Source organism: Acomys minous (genome assembly GCF_964271855.1).
Source record: "Acomys minous genome assembly, chromosome: 17".
NCBI classification, from domain to species: Eukaryota; Metazoa; Chordata; class Mammalia; order Rodentia; family Muridae; genus Acomys; species Acomys minous.
Genome location: NC_140500.1, coordinates 38,528,115 through 38,545,434, shown reverse-complemented (window position 1 = coordinate 38,545,434; position 17,320 = coordinate 38,528,115). Strand labels below are relative to the sequence as shown.

Sequence of the window (17,320 nt, the reverse complement as noted above, 5' to 3'; positions counted from 1 at the left end):
ACTCACGAGAATACAGAATAAAAACTAAATAAATTAATCCTCTTTCCTGTGTTCAGCTAAGATGCGAGGCTGCATTAAGAGTCAGAGCGGTGTTCTTTCTTTAGAGTTACATCCTCTACCTGTTTACACTGAGGATTTAAATAGATGGTTAATGTTTAATGTCTGTTTACCTACATGTACTAAAAAAGGAAGAAGCACCACAGTACATACGCATGATGGTGTTGCTTGTTTATTTCTTTGTCTAATAAAGGTTTACTTTGGCATGGACAGAAAGCAGAAACTACTCTCTCTTTCCTGACACTAACTTTGCATATCTGAGATATGACTAAGTTCATGTTCCCTTTAGGGATACATAGCACAGTTCCTATTATTAACTTATTAATTCAAATTTTCTGGAAATAGTAGTTACTATTGTTTTGCATAGTTGTGTTTACCAGTTGAGAAGCTAGTATCCATAGTAATAAATATTATTAATCTTACTCAGATCACACTTGCCAATGCTCATAATAATTCTATGAATGCCATTGATATCTTATTTTTATCAATTATTCATGAGATAAGCTTATGGGTTTTGAAAATATTCTGATTGTCAACATTAATATATATATATATATATATATATATATATATATATATAATTGAAAATAGATTCTTCTCTCACACAGTACATCCCAACCACTTCTTTCCCTCCTTCCACTCCTGCCAACTCACTCACCACCTCCCCTCTCCCCCAAATCCACTCCTGGATTCAATGTGGCATTTCTATACATGTATATCTCCTACAGTGCGCCTATAGGTCCACTGTCATTCTACTCTTTCCTCATCCCATAGTCTTGAACACTTCTTCCCTAGCAGCTGAGAGTCTCACTTTTGTCTTCATGTCTTTTACTCCCCACAAATTCATACTTGACCTTCTGTATTGGGCTTCTCTCACTTAATATAATGTCCTTGAGTAGTTATGTACTTTTTCTAGTGTGTTGATGCATGCATACATATGTGGGTACATGTGTGTGTGTGTGTGTGTGTGTGTGTGTGTGTGTGTGTGTGTATGTGTGTGATTACCTTTTTCCTTGTCTTTATCTATATATTGATTGGTACCTAGTTTGATTCCATACCAAAGTTATTTTAAAGACTTCAAGAAGGGACATGTATTTCTAAGTATCCATTTTAATTGATGATTTTGTTTCCTGTGGCTAAATGCACAGGAGTGAAATATTTGTTAAATACGGTTGTTATACTTTTTAATTATTTTAGTAAGTTCTGTGCTGATTTCCATTATGTCCCACTCAAACTAATAGTCTATAACGTTTGGTTCCTTTTTCTTCACATTTTTTCCTATGACTTGTTATTATTTTTACTTTTTGCTAATATCCTGTCTTAGCCAGTGTTCAATTGCCCAAATGAATTCTTATAAAAGTAAGCATTTAATTGGGGGCTTGCTTACCATTTCACATGTTTAGCTTATTGTTATCATGATAAGAAGCATGGCATGGCACAGGTAGGCATAACACAGGAGAAGAACTGGGGAGTTTTACATCTGGGTCTGCAAGCAATAGGAAAAGGAGATGCACACTTCTTCCAAGAAGGCCAAGACTACCCCGGTAAGGCCACCCATGCCAATCCCTCCCAAATATATAAGCTTATGGGGGCCATTATTATTATTCAGACAACCACAGTGCCTAATGCTAATCCCTGTCTATCACACTCTCTGTCATCTTAGTTATCCTTGCAGACCAAGGGAAGAAGCAGCATTTTTATACAACTTCAAACTTACTGTGTACATATAAGCATTTCTTGACGCTAAATCTTCCAGAAAATGTTGAGTAGAATATTGTCAGACAAGCAAATTCCAATCAAGTTTTTGAACACCCTTCTAATGCAAAGATAGCAATTGTGGTGAAGTACAAAGAAAATGAGGATGAAGGCTGGACTCTGCCTTCAAGAAACCCGCTGTTCACTTGGCCAAAGGAAACAAAGTGTTGTTAACCCAGATACAAATATCAGTTCAATTAAAATGAACACACTTGATTGAGTAATAACACTAATAAATGATTAACATGGTAGAAATTTGAGAAATAGCCACAGGTTAGCCCATCTTCCAAGGCCAATGGAAGTTAAGTGGATCTAAGTTGGATCCACAAGAGTTTGTAAGATTTGTACATTTTGGACAAAGCAGAATGAATGTCCTAGCAAGGGCAAAAGTAAAAGCAAAGAAATATAAAACCCCTGACTGTGATGAAGATAGAGGTTAACTTTTATTAAGTTCTTAATATGATCATGTAAAGTTGATTTATTTTCATTAAAGCTTCTGAGATAATTTTAAGACTTGTCAATTGATGAATTTAGTCCTGGACTGGATATAGATACCAGACATTTAGGAAATGGGAAGATAACCCTGAAAGTTAATATACAAGAATATACAAGAATTCAAGGTCTTCAGGCCTACTTCTGATCTGCTTAGGGGTGAGAGACATTATGATACTCTCCAATATTATAGAAACTCATACATATATGTACATATATATGAGAGAGAAATAGATGGTTGATAGAGAGAGACAGATGATAGATAGATCATACATACATTAATACATACATACATATTTACACATATATAGATATATAAAGTTTATAATACACTATCCGGGATCAGCTGATTTTATCATATCTAAAACAGACTTAAGGTCAAAAAAATTAATTTTGTTAATTAGCTCTCACACAACTTTTTCTATAAAAAGGCATTTTTACATAATACCTTGCAGGTACCATGATCTTAGTAACACTGTTTATTCTAACCATTGCACCTAAGAATAATCATAGTTTATAAATAATCAGGTATCACTATGACCCAATATTTTCTGAGGACTTAGGCTTTGGGGTTTGATCCATAAATTGGTAGCAATTCATCTAGGTTCCAAATAAGAAGGGATTTTTGTCTACAGTCCACATTCCTCCGTTCCTGGTTCGAAATATTGGCCACAGTCAATAGGTGGGTTCTGAGGAGCTCCTGAAAGGCCTTCGCATCAGTTAAATCTGGTGGAAACCACATAGAATATCCCACTTAGAGATGTAAATATGTGTCATCTTCTTACAGGCTACAAGATTATACTAGACCTATCCTCACTGAACTCTAGGTCCTTAAGGCACCTCACAAACACTTGTCCACAAAGACAACCAGAGAAAATACTAATCTGTTCCCACAGCAGTTTGTGATAAATCGCTTCTTACGTTCTCACTTCATTCACTCCTATGGACAATTTCAACTGTAAGATTTCTTTGAGTTTTTTTTTTTCTCAGTAATTTGATATAGTGTAGTTGAAAGCAGTTCAGCTTGGATACAAACTTTAAAATGCTGGGAAATAAGAAATCCTTTGTCTTTTCCTTCAAGACTATAGAATAAGAGAGGGGAAGTAGGTATGGGTTTCAATATTATTTAGTAAGTCCTCGAATAGGATGAATTCTGGATAATGAAAGAGCAGCTGTGCGAAATACTATTGGCATCCCCCAAATGCTCATCTAAGATGTAAACTTGAAGGAGACAGTACACCAGTAGGTATGGAGGAGATGATTATCAGCTGCATCTAAATAACCTGTAGTGTGAGTATGATCCAGATTTATACTGTAGAAGACCCTGTAGAAGGGTCTTTTCTGGGATTTTTTTTAAGGATGTAGGGTAGTTACAAGTTAAATGGAGCTTGACAAGATTTAGCATAAGGTATATAGAGAAATGATTGGTTAGAGCCAGGCTGCTTAGATTGAAACATTTTAGGGTGTTTTGTTTGTTTGTTTCTTTGTTTCTTTGTTTTTTAACTATCATGATATTCCTCTAGGGATTCTACGATGGGAGACCCATAGTTCCAAGTTCTTCCTGCAGACAGCAATATTTGCACACCTTCTGGGTTATGATGAGAAACCAAGTGTTGTTAGTATTTTCCCCATAACCATCTGCTTGCGACTGTAAGCACGAATGTTCATTTGTGGGTATTAGAAACATTATGAAGTGATGAATAAAAACTGTTTCCTAAAATTCAAAGGGAGCTTTATTATATGTTTATAATATGACAGAGATCTGTACCAAGAGGCCAGCCTGATTGGTGCAAGTAAAGGGCATACTTGACTATTGAGACAAACCTGGGAATGTTTTTTGAAAACATTAATTAACCTAGAAGAGACTTGCCTTGAGTTGGTTTTCAGCAGCCTTCAGAAGTGGTTGTCATGTAAAAATATGCATGTGTGATTAGACACCCTGTCTGTTCTCAGGTACTTGTACTGTTTGCTTATAATTGAATGGGATATATTTTTCAGGTTATCCTCATTTATATTAACAGTATGTGAAAGATATCTACCGTATGTAAGATAGAGCACTGGCATGGAAAAGGATGTGAAAGCTTTTTATTGTTTTCTTCTGTGGAATACATTTTGCTGTGTTAAAAATAAGTACCCAATTTAAAAGACATGCTAAGAAACACATATGTACATACAGTTATTTTGATACATAATATAATTATACATGTTTGTATTTATAATATATTTGAGATATTACAGATGTATTACATATAATATATAATAATGTGATTTAATAAATGGATAGATGATATTTTCATTGCTTGGGGGTGTTATTTTTAGTAAATAAAATTATTAGGGAAAGAAAGGAGGATGGGTGTGAGAGATGAGGGGGATGAAGAGAATGATCTTGAACTCCACCATCATCAGAAGGAATGTTCACTCAACAATGGCAGGAACCCAGCTCCTAAGATCTAAATTAAGGTTGCATGGGTATTATTAACTACGGGTAATGTGATTGCGGATTGGATATTAAAAGAGACAGGGCAGGACCATGGGTACGATTTGGGAATTTGATTCAAAGAGGCACTATTAACATCAGTACATGTTCACATCAACCAAAGAGAAGAAATACGTTTCCCTATCCATCCGTCTCCTGATCACTGGGATGTTCACTGGGAACGTGTTCATCATGGTTCACAAACTTCTTTCTCCTTGTGTGAACTCAGAAGATCATCATATCTGCTGGAAGGAATCATGCCAGAGCTCAGAAATGACACCAGGCTGTCACTGAAGTCTGATGCGACTACAGCAGCATTGCCAGCAGCGTGGGGGCTTACAGTGAGTCACGAGCGTTGCGTTGCAAAAATACAAAGCATTTTTGTAGTTAGTAAAATTTGTCTTCCTTGCACTTGGTTGGATTCTTGGAAGACAGTTTCACTGTGTTTATGCAGGTTACTCTTTTTTTTCTAACAAGGTAACTCTTTCCCAAGAGGCATTTTGTTGTTGTAGTCTCTATAACATAGGTCCCTTGCAGTACCCAAGAAGCAATCTAAACATGAAACAAGAGACCAATAAAAGCTTAGCAATATTGACAGTGAAATAGACCTTAGTGCCAAAAGACAACATTTTACCAACATTTTTCCTGTTTTTAAAAACACTGTTCTAAAACTTGCAGCTGGAGTATAGTAAGTGAGAGACTAGTAGATAATAAAATAAAAACTTAAACTGTGTGCAGGCATATGCTTGTAAAATATTATGGAGTTCAATTTTCTGATACAACTTCAAGTACTTGGGTTTTTCTTTTGCTCTTTGTCAGATTTCTTAAGTAACATTAGTTTCAAACTTTGTGTCTTATAAATAACAATTTTATTCTCAAAATGGTTTTAACATGTAAACTATTTCTAATTTCTGTAAATAACCAAAATTACTATAAAACCTTTTTATTAACAGCATCTCTGGGCTGCTAATTTGACAAAGTTTGATGTGAGAAAACTTGTAGCATACAACTCTATGATGGTGCTGCACTATGTAGTTTCAAGTTTTTCTGATAAAACACCATGACCAGAAGCAACTTGTAGAACATGGGGTTTATTTGAGCTTATGGCCCAGAAGGATGAGATTCTATCATGGTGGGAGGAATGAAACAAACGGAAGGTATGACAGTAGGAACAAGAAGTTAAGAGATCACACCTTCAGCTGCAAACTCAGAGAAGAGAGCAAACAGAAAGTAAGGTGATGATATGAACTCTCAAGACCATCTCCAGTGGCGAACTCCCTCCAGCCAACCCATAGTTTTTAACCTTCCTCAAACAGGACTACCCACTAGAGACCAATTGTTCAAATGCCTATATGTAAGGGAGATAGTTCTCTTTCAATCCACCAGAGCTGCAGTGGCCATTTTTATATTTTTGTCCTTTACACACAAGCCACATTTAATTGACAAATGTTGCAGTGTGAATACTGAGTTCTTACTTTTTTTCCTGCCTTATGATTAATACAGTAAATTTGGTTCTTTGCACACCTTGGTTTGATTATCCCGTAGTCTAAATAGTGCTATGGCAAAGCTTAATGCTGATGATAATGATAGTGTCTTAGAGTGTCAGATAATTATTTCCCAGAAGTTTTTCTATGATGCTCTAATCTTCTGGTAGCCAGCATGTAAAGATGCATGTGCTTTGTGTGCCACTGATACTAGCCACCACAGCGGAGCCTCAGCTGTGATACTGTGTATGTATGGAAAATAGTTCTGCTTTAGAAGAATCAATAACAACACAAGGAGTAAGAGTAAAATTCCATGGCTAGGGAAATATTTATGCATCTTTAATGTTATTTTGAAATGACTATATACTTAGAGAAAATGTTAGGAGCCAGTTCTGTCCTTAGACTATGTGCATTTCAGAAATCAAACACAGATCATCAAGCTTAGTCACAATTATTTAATATATGCCTATACAGGTTCCCTTGTATGAACATACACATGTGCTCATGCATACATACACACACAAATAATAAATAACATTAAAACGTTAAAGTAATATCATAAAGTTCTCATAGCACTTTTGTCCTACTTCTAAGTTAATATTATATGCAAGTATACTGGAAAAGGTTGGAAATTGTCATTGATGTAGTACTGTTAATTATGTAACATTGTATTTGAAGTTTCACAATTTCAAATTTCAAGATCAAACAGAAAATGTCAACATTTATACTTTTATTTTTTATACTTTCCATCACTGCATGGCAGACTTTCTGTGCCTTTTTATAACTTAGACTATATGGAGTTTATTGGGTAACTATTTTGTAGAATACTAGTAGTTACCTGACATTTTTCACAATTATACTGCAGTTTGGAATTTTGAGGGTACAACAAAAGAGTTTTGTGCTCCCATCCAGTAAAATACCAAAGCAATAAGCAAGACCAATGAAGCTCGACAGTTAAGCTAAGATGGTCCTCTGACTTCACCACTGTAACCACCACTGCCACCCTGACACTGGCTTTATAAAAAGGCATGCGTATTCCTTCTTAATTTATTAAAGGTTATCCAATAACTGTGCTCATTTCTGCCTGTTTTCCTTACCAAAATTTATGAGATCGATATCTAGTTGTTATCCTAATATGTTCGACAAGAATTATTACACTGTTATTCAGAAATTCTTGGATAAAAATCACTTTATAAGTGGAAATGATCACCCATAGCATTTTAAATAAGATCATAAATAGAATAGTTAAAAGTAAATTGGCTGTGTGTTCATTTCGTCCCCAGAGCTACAGAGACATCTGTTATATGAGTGGCAATCCAGCCCTAAAACCTGGTTTTCTCAGAGCCTGTATCATTTGCCCAATTTAACCTAAGTCATCTTGATTAAATAAAGAACATATTTCTTACTTGCTACCTACTTTGTATAATTAAACTAACTAGATAGATAACCACCCACTGATAAGAGCAATGCATAACCCCTTAAAAACTATCACATGTGTAATTTCTCCTGTTACTATAAGGTGGAAGCATACCATCCCCTCAGCATGCCTATCATTTTGAAACTAGATGCTGTAATTCAGTTTCATTGGTTTGTTTCTGTAACTGATGAGGATGTCTCCACACCAGTGCAGAGAAAGGCAGCCTTTACAAGGTTTATAGGATTCTGTTCTCTCTGTCTCTGAATGTCACTGATGTATACCCTAATGTAACACACAGAAGTGAAACTGGCCATTTAGAGGGCCAGGAGGAAGCAACAGAAGTTATGTTGGAGAAATAGGTGGCTCTCATCCACTTCCAAGCTCCTGCTTCTTTGACAAATAGAAACTATAATGTACCTCAAGTTATTGTGATTGTTCAGTAATCTGTATAACCCTTTGGGTAACAATTGCTACACTCATACATGCTCAAGAAAGAAAATCACAGCTTGTGACTTTTGTTGATTTTCTCACTAATTCCTAGCCAAGATTTAGATTTGGGTTAAAAAAGACAAGGCAATGGAGGCTGCAGGTTATTTCAATAGTTCTTTTTTGTTTCTAAGAAGACCCTATAAAACTACTCAGAACTAGATGAATTTCCATTGAGTTGTTCAGATAATATAGAAATGTGACAACATATGTATACTGTCATTGATTAAAGGACAATAAAATAGATATAGGTTTTATAAGAAATTAGAACATTCAAAAAAGTGTTCAAGAAAATAAAGTAGAATATGTGTTAGGATGTAAACTCAGTGAGAGTCGAGACTGGTCTCATTCATTAAGATCCCCAATGTCCAACAAGATACAAATGTTCAACAGAAGATTTTTCATAACTTTCATATATACATATATATATATATTCTCATGACAATTGCACATATATACACGCTTATTTCTATCATGCTTTCCTGTCTCCCGTTATACTCTCACGATCACCTCCAACACCCAAGCTCTTTCCTCCTCCAAACTACTTAGCCTTTCCACATTCCCATCTGCTTTTGTCTTTGTGACCCAATGAGTTTCATTAAGGCCATTTATAGGAACAAGAGTAAGGGTTTCTTTACAGGAGCACCTCATGACTGGCTACAGCACTAAAGAAAATGTCTCCCCCTCTGTAGAGGGTGGGGTATGTGCTCCTTCTAATTCCATGGCGGGAGGTTGACAGAACCAATCTCTTGCAAATCTCCTGTCCATGGCATTGCTAGGTGATTGTTTCAAAATAGCATTCCGTTGTGTAAGTGATAACACAGAATCCAGACATATGCTTCGGTGCTATTTTTCGCTTGGTTTATTTTCTTGATTCTATGTTTTGTCTGGGTGTCTTAAACAAAGAGATGAGTCATTGCATGTCCTGAAAGTCTACTCATTTTATTATGAAAGACTCCAAGTTTGCCATAAGTAAAACAAAACTCTAAGATTGTGTTGCTGTGTCTTATTTCCCCATCAGTCAGTAGTTTCCTGGAGTTCCTCTTCCAGGGTTGAGACTCTACAAAACTTTCTCCAGTCCACATTAACCTGTGTGTTGACAATACCATTGCTTGATTTTTTTTAAGGTAGCCATTTTTAGGAAAGACTTTTTCACATCACACTACCTGGTATTCTGATTTGTAAGTCTTTCCTTCCCCTCTTCTGTGATGATCACTGAACCATACATACATGCAGTAACTGTGATTTAGATGTTCCCATTGTGACTGGGCTCCTCTTGATCGGTTGATCTCTTCAATGTGCCAAGTTGTGATTTTCTTTGATGGTTCCCATTGGTTGGAGAAAGAGGCTTCTTTAATAACAGGTGGTAACTACTCTTACCTGTGAAAATGAGGATAAAATTTATAATATAGGAAGGAATTATGCTCATCTAGCAAGATGACAGTAGTACATTATTTTTATTTTTTCATTATGGTGAGTCACTCTTGTTTGCACCATCTCTTGAGTTTCCCTATAATCTTTGGAAACTTGTGGCAATATCTCCATTTTAGTGATGAAAATGGAGAAGATGGGAAGCAGGTTTAAAATCTTAAAAATCAAGAATAAGTGCTGGGTTTATCAACAAAGAGCATATATTTTCTTAATCAATATCTATGTCCTAATATTTCAGCTCTACTGTATTAATATAATATTTGATTATTTGTTACCTGGCCAGAGAAAATAATCTTCATGTGGCAGATTGTTTATTGCTCCTTGCTTGGGCTTCTTGCTAGAATCCTATACATATTTTGTGAGATTTTATTTAGCCCATTTATTGGTATAAACTATCATACAAATTGCTGGGGATTGTTTTTGTTTTTGTTGGAAATCTTATGGTTTTGATGAAGGAGATACAGACTCTCTTTCAAGCTTGCAGATATCTGATTTGGCTGTCTGAACAATCGGCAATCTGTGCATAATGATAAATATACTAGTAAGCTTTACTTCCCCACTAAGTGCATGCAAGTAAAAGCCCTGAAATTTGCACGGCTCTTGCCTCTTTAAATCTGACACCTAATGTATTAGGTATTAGAGTGTTTTGTGCTTACCTTTAGCTCTTCTTTAGTTTAGGTGATTAAAAAATGCCTGTTGCTGTCTGTATTGCAACATGCTTCATTAACAGTGATTTATTTGGGAGTTTAGCAGAATTGGCACTGTGCAGCACACCAGTGGGCAGGAAGAAAACAAACGTGAGATGGTTGCTAAGAAATGTAATTTCCTCTGCTTGTAGTAAGAGCCCAAGAGTCTACAGAATCTGCTCCCTTGTACCCGGAAAGCAAGGATAAGAATGTGGCTTCTAGTCCCTGCCGTTGGTCCCTCCTCACTGACTCTCCTGTAATACTCACTCAGAAGGGAATCCAAGGGTTTCCCCTATGGCATTAAGCACTTCTCTCTGCATCTGTTACTTCCCACTGCTTAATGATTCCAGGCCTTGCCTATGTTCCCACAAGTTTCCTGCTCAAAGCCAAGCACAACTTTTTCTAGTAGAATCCACTTATAAAGATTTTTTTCTCTCATATTCTTTCCAACAACTCTGCATCTTTACTGTCATTTTACCAAAGAAGAAAGTGAGGTTAGCGGAGGTTAAATGACTTGCCCAAGGTCAACAGCTAAATGGTAAAGCTGGGATTTAAAGCTGCCTGGTATGATGCTACAGCCAACATGCTCAACCACCAAAGGAGAGCAAAGGTATTTTTATTTCACTTGCAACATATATTGATTTTGTCGTGTCTATTTGAAATGCTCTGCTGAGAAGATTCTGGGGCTGCCCTCAGGCTAAGCAGGAATGAGTGCAAATCAATTAACATTGCTCTCTGAGGGAGAGGTAGAAGGGAGAGGCACCAGGCATTTTTCTTTCCTAAGCTATGATTTACTCTTGTTGATTTTATTGTAATGAGAATACAATATAGCCCTGGCACCTCAATGTAAGAATGAAGCATCAGAGTAATCATGATGTGAAATGAAAGCTCTGTTTTTTTATGCAACAGTTGGCTCCACAATACTATTTTGGGAAATTCAAGAGTAGTTAAATTCCCATGAAGTAAAATGTGAGGATTCACTTGTGAGCAAGGTGGAAGTATTGTGTGTGTCTGTTGACAACGTTGTTTGTCTTTACAGTTTAAAAAAATCATCAAACTATACAACAAAACAAGCTATGCCATTATGTAAAGTATACTAGTCTTAGGAAGGAAAATATTTAAATTTAAAATTATTCTCTTTATCATAAGACTAGCAAGGAGCAATTTACCTAAGCTATAATATGAAAACTACATTGCTGCCTACTTTAAGTGTTATTTTAAAGATTCTGATACTTAAAAATAATACACAGGTAACTACTGCTCCATAACAAAGTCTCTAAGTGATGTCTATTATTTACCATTTCCATAGTAATTTTGTTTCAAGTTTCGTTATCATATCACTACCATGGTTAAAGAGTCTGATCACAGGATGATTATTTTTTATTACATTTTTATGTGTATTCTCCATACATGTTAGCTTCATCTCTATGGAGAATTATGAGTAACATTTCAGGTGGACTAGAAATTTTTGTATTTTCAACCAAAAAAAAAATGGCAGAAGCCTTGAGCTATATCTTTTTGCTTTTTAAAAAAAGCATAATTGTTAAAATATTAACCACATCTGGAGAGATGGTTCAACAGTTAAAAGGCACTTGTGCTCTAGTTAAGGACCAGTTTCAATTCCCAGCACCCATATGTGGTTCACAGTCTTCTGTGATATCAGTTAGGAGGTGCCCTTCTTCTTCTGTGTGTACCAGGCATGCACATGGTGCACATACATACATGAAAGCAAAATGCTCACACATATAAAGTGAAAAGCATTCCTAAAAAATGTTCAATACTTCTTTGTCCTGAATTGATGGTGCTTATATTTGAGCTTATTGAATGGATTCACTATAATATATAGATCAGGATAAATTTGTGATAATACAGTTTAAAATGGAATCAGATAAAGAAGTTACTAATGTTAAATAATGGTAGAAAGAGAGGGAAAAGAAATGAAGGAGGAAAAAGAAATTGCTAATGTCAACAAACTGTAGAAAGAGGGAAAAGAAGTGAGGGAAGAAAAGAAATACAACCTATGAGGCTTAGATGAAAATTTGTTACTCAAATTACATAATATAACTAAATTTAGGAAACAATGGAACAAAATATTTTATGTCATTGAAAATTATTGTCTAAGAGATAAGAATTCTTATCTGTAAAATAAATTATTAAGCAGTAGAAAAATTAATAAGTGGCAAATAAGAACATTTTAATTTTCAGCATTAAAAAAACATACAAAGAGCCTAGCATGGGAAGTAATGAGAGGAATGAGAGTAAAACAGCCATGTTTACATATTCCATATATACATATGTGTGTGTGTGTGTGTGTGTGTGTGTGTGTGTGTGTGTATGTGTGTGTGTTAAATAAAAGCATAAGAGTCAGTACAGTAATCTACTACTTTCAGAAGGTTTGCATAACAATTATGTGTTTGTAGCTAGGGCTTCAATTTCTTGTAACAACACTGCAAAGAAATTTAAAGCAAGGGATCTCAAACTATTTTTTAGATGGGGAACTGGAAATATAGGAAATCCAATGGTGGCAAAGGCTTGGTTACTTCTTTTATTTAACTAAATTTGAAGAGGCAGCTCTTTTCTGAGAGGATGATGCATTTCAAAGTTATAAGAAGTTTATCAATCTGGTCCAGCTTCTCTAACTGTAGAAGAATATTATTCAATGAGACAGTGGTACCACTGAACCTGGACACCAGTTATTCTGAATTTTAGACTAGTGATGTATTTTTGGTACCATATTATGATTATTAAGAATACTTTGATTTTTAAAGAAAGACCTTCAGTAGCCATGTATAAAGGTCCAATGTCAAGTAATTATTATGAGGAGAAACAGCATTGAGAAATATGTAGTAGTTTTATAAGAAAGATAGCCTTCAAAAATTGAAATGAGGACAAAAGATATGAACTAACAGTTAAAGGCAGTTTCTCATCCAGAAGGTCTGAATTCAGTTTCCATCACCAACAAGGGGTGCCTCACAACCACCTCTAACTCCAGTTTCAGGTATTCTGATGACCTCAATTAAAATTTAAATGAATATTCCATTCCTGCCTTCTACCATAGAACATGTCTGCTTAACATAATCATTATATAGACTCAACAGAAGTAGAAAGATCAATTTAGCCCATAAATCCCTTAAATACATGGTGAATGGGATTCACCATGTCTTGAGGTGCTATCTAATATGGTCTTAGTAGATATCATCAAAAGCAGCCTCTAGGTGAATGAGTAGGGTGTAAGTGAGGATTTCTATCTTCCTCATGTCCACCTCTTGGTTATTAGTTGTGACTTCCCAAATACATTACCAGTATTCCTCACATTCTTGCCCTAAGAAACGCAACCAATTAAAGCAAACAGTGGCCCTTTCCCCACAATCACTAGCAGTCTACTTATTACAATCTCCTGTAAATTGTCAGGGGGCGGGGCCAGATAGGAATGGAAGAGTTGTGGTTAGAGGACAAAGTGGGTGTTAAATAATCTAACTTAAGAGACATGTGAATTTTCAGTATCTAAAGAAGCATCTTTAAGTCAGATGTTATAACCATAAAACATGTAAATTATCTGTACTGCTTTTTTAATGATAAGATAACTTGATGACTTATAAGATCACTTACCTTGTCGACCCAATTAAGTTTAAAATGTCTTATGAGTAGAGGCCTTGACTTGTGTAATTTGTATATTGCCAGTTTTATAACTGGCTTTACTAAAACTCTGTTGATCTATTGAATATAAAAGTATGACTATACCTATTTTCCCATACATATGATAAGCACATTGCTTTTTGTGTAATTCTATTGTTCATTATGTTTTCATTTACGTTCACTGATTTTTCCATCATTGGGATTGACAGCACCCCTTCAGCAGCCTATTGGGGATCTAGAAAAGGATGAACTATACAAATGCAACTTGAAATGATGTGCTTTCAAATTCCATATTTAATAATGGTCGTGCTCTAAATAAATAATAATTATAAAGAAAAACAAAGTCCCTGTTGTACTTATACATGTGGGAGAGGACATCTGAGTTAACGCTAAGAAAGTGTGGCCTTCTGACAAAGATTCTGCCCTAAAATGCCTGCTATGCTTTGCGTGGTGAATGCTTTACACATTCTATTCTTTTCCATGTTGACCGTTCAGTTTGGCTGTGGCAGAAGGACAACATGAAAATCAGAGTTGGAGGAAAAGTGTCACCATCAGAACATGATGTCAGACCAAAGGATATTTTACCTTACAAAAAGAGTTCGTTCCTTACAGCAAAAAGTCAACTTATTTAAGTATGAAGGCATGGATATGAATAGAGTTTATAATGATTTCTGAATATTTGACCTTGGCAGTGTTCAATAGGCTCCCATATTCTAATATGCAAAGCTGTAATTCTATAAGAACAGTGCTACCTGATCCCAAGGTGGTTATGAAGGTTTAATGAGAACTAAGGGTAAACCCATAGTCCATCCACAAGAGATGTTAGGTACATCTATTTTTCCATTTGCATGCCAACTATTTAGCAGCTGCCTTTTCTCACAAGTCATTCCCATCCTATATGACTATTAGATATGAAAGAAGAAAAACCAAAGAACCATTCCTCCATAAATTTAAAAACTTAATTTGGTGAGGTACGAAAGGGTGGGAAAAGCTAAATTTGAACCTGAGGCTCAGCAAACTGTTGTACTAACAAAGGACAGTGCAGGCAGTAGACCTAGACCCACTGTTCAGATCTAGCTAATGGACTGCTCATTCTCCATGGTTGTGGGGAGAGCAGGTACTCCCTTGACATGAGCTCTGGTGCTCCCGATTTGATCACTTCCCCTTGGTGGAAGCCCAGCAGCAGACAGAAGAAGGAGAAGCAGGCTATCCAGATGAGACCTGAGAAGCTGTATTTATATGGTAGGGGAGGAAGCCCCTGTGTCAAAGTCTGAGGGAGAGGAATTGGGCAGAAGAGGGAGGGAGGGTGGGAATGGGAAGATACAAAGGAGGGGATAACAATCCCGAATGTAATCTGAATAAATTATGATAAATTAAAATTTAAAAATTAAAAAAAAAAAGACTAAGCGTTTACAAAACAATCTGATTTACCTTTAGAATACTCTCTAGTAGCAGACAGAGGTTGATTGTGATCTCCAACCTACAGATTATCCGAAACAATTAGAAATTACTCCACTTTCATGGCAAAACTAAGCAATAACTCAATGTGCTTTATTTCAAATCCAGCATTTTTCTGCTTTGTCTTCATGCTTTGAGGCCTTAAAAATACATTGTAAATTTAAAATATGCTTAGTAGTTGGACATGAAATTCCATAGTCGGCCAGAGGAGGAAAAGAGAAGAAATGAAGTAGTTCCTGCTTCATGTGGTGGCTTGGAAAGCAGATCTCTACACAGGGAAGTCAGCTTGCTGGGACTCTGTCCATCTTGAAAGCCATTCTGGCTGTGTTGTTGCCGTTTAGACAAATCAAGGCTGACAGTCTGTGCATGTAGAAGTGGTTGCCCCTAAGACTTGCCACCATACCCAGGAGTTTATGTGGTTTATGTGGATCCAAATTCAGCCACCCATTCTTGAAGGACAAATGCTTTATTGACTGAGCTTTCTTTCTAGTCCAAGCTCAAAACTTTTTATATGCCATGAAGACTGATGGAAGCATTAGCATAGACCTTCTCTTCAAACCTTTTTTTTTTCTTTCTGACTCCTACCTACAGCTTGTTCCCCTCTGTCTTCAACAAGGATGGCTTCAGAGCCAACTCTAGGATGGTACCCATGCTGAGAGGCTCCTGTACGTTTTTAGTCTTTCAAAAAGCCACTGAGTGTATGTGTGTGTGTGTGTGTGTGTGTGTGTGTGTGTGTGTGTGTGTGTGTGTGTGCATTTTATAGATGAACAACTAGAGAATGGTAGGTACAAGATGACAGCAAAGCCAGTATGACATAATGCATTTTTTCACTCTTTCATATCTCCACAACCTAGGTCTGTCTCAGATCATAGTTTCTTGACTTGATTTTCCACTAGTTGGCATTAGAAAGCTTTTTCTCCACTATTTGACCTTTAAGGTTGATTAATGCAGGCCCTCTGAAGTACATTCTTGAAGACATTGTCCACCCCATTCCTGGATCCCTTCCCTTCTCATTTTCTGCATCTATAAATTTCCTTAACAGATTCACCAGAAGCTTTATTAAATTGTAATTGCTGGGTTATTTGCCTTTCACAAGTAAACTGTAAGCTTACCAGAGACAGGGTCTTGCCTTCCTTGTTTCTGCACACCCACCACTTAGTACTGTCCCTACCACATGGACAGAACTGATGCTATTTGAATGCCAACATAACTTTAATTTAGCCAATGGCCAGAACATATATGAATACATATCTAGGCTGTACATATATAGTCCTGGAAGCCAAGGCTCTCAGTGATGATCTGGATCACTCTTGTGTGGTTTTCTCAGCGGTTTGTCCTGAGGCCTTGTGAACGATTATGATTATGACTGGGGGAATTTTTGCTTTGTATGAGAATATACGAACGAGAAAAAATAGAACTCTCAGTTATCTATCTCCTTCCTCAGAGAAAAATAACAAACTTCTGTTTCGTTGTGCAGCGTCCTCTTCAGGATTTATGTGTGTCTGTCCTAGAGAGGATCTCAGAGTTAGTGCATCGTATACTACCTCTGCTGCAGCCACCTTCCAATAAAGCAGAGAGAGCTCAGAGCTGCACGAGAGATCTATTGCCACCATAACTCTCCGCATATCCTACACCTTTCTTTCTGGCACTGGCAAGAAAACAGAAATTATGAAACTCTCTCTCTTGCACAAGATTGTCACATGAGAGTCATGAATCTCCAGCACCTTCAGAAAACCTGCTGTATGTGGTAGTACTGCCCACTCGAAAAATTACCAGCAAGGACACCATTATTTCTGATTATTAAGAGTGAACCTTACACATCTGAATGTAAATAAATGGCCATACAGTCCTTAAATTTCTCCAGCTTTAGAATCTTCAGCTCTTCAAAGAATATGCCTTCTAAATAGTATCATATCTTGAGCTAAATCATGGTCATATAACT

The 17,320-nt window shown here is 36.3% G+C and overlaps 1 protein-coding gene across 10 annotated transcripts in view; it reads left to right on the top strand.

Annotated features, from left to right (window-relative positions):
• LOC311588645 (contactin-4) overlaps positions 1-17,320 on the top strand; it is a 980,815-nt gene that overhangs the window by 458,558 nt on the left and 504,937 nt on the right. The window contains exon 1 of one of the 10 annotated variants that reach the window (XM_084766529.1): positions 5,101-5,121. The exons of 8 other annotated variants lie outside the window; for them this stretch is intronic. The gene's annotated coding sequence lies outside the window, so the exon portion shown is untranslated. Of the gene's footprint in view, positions 1-5,100; positions 5,122-14,271; positions 14,553-17,320 lie in introns of those variants that run through there. One more of the 10 variants, XM_084766527.1, reaches the window with a different exon arrangement.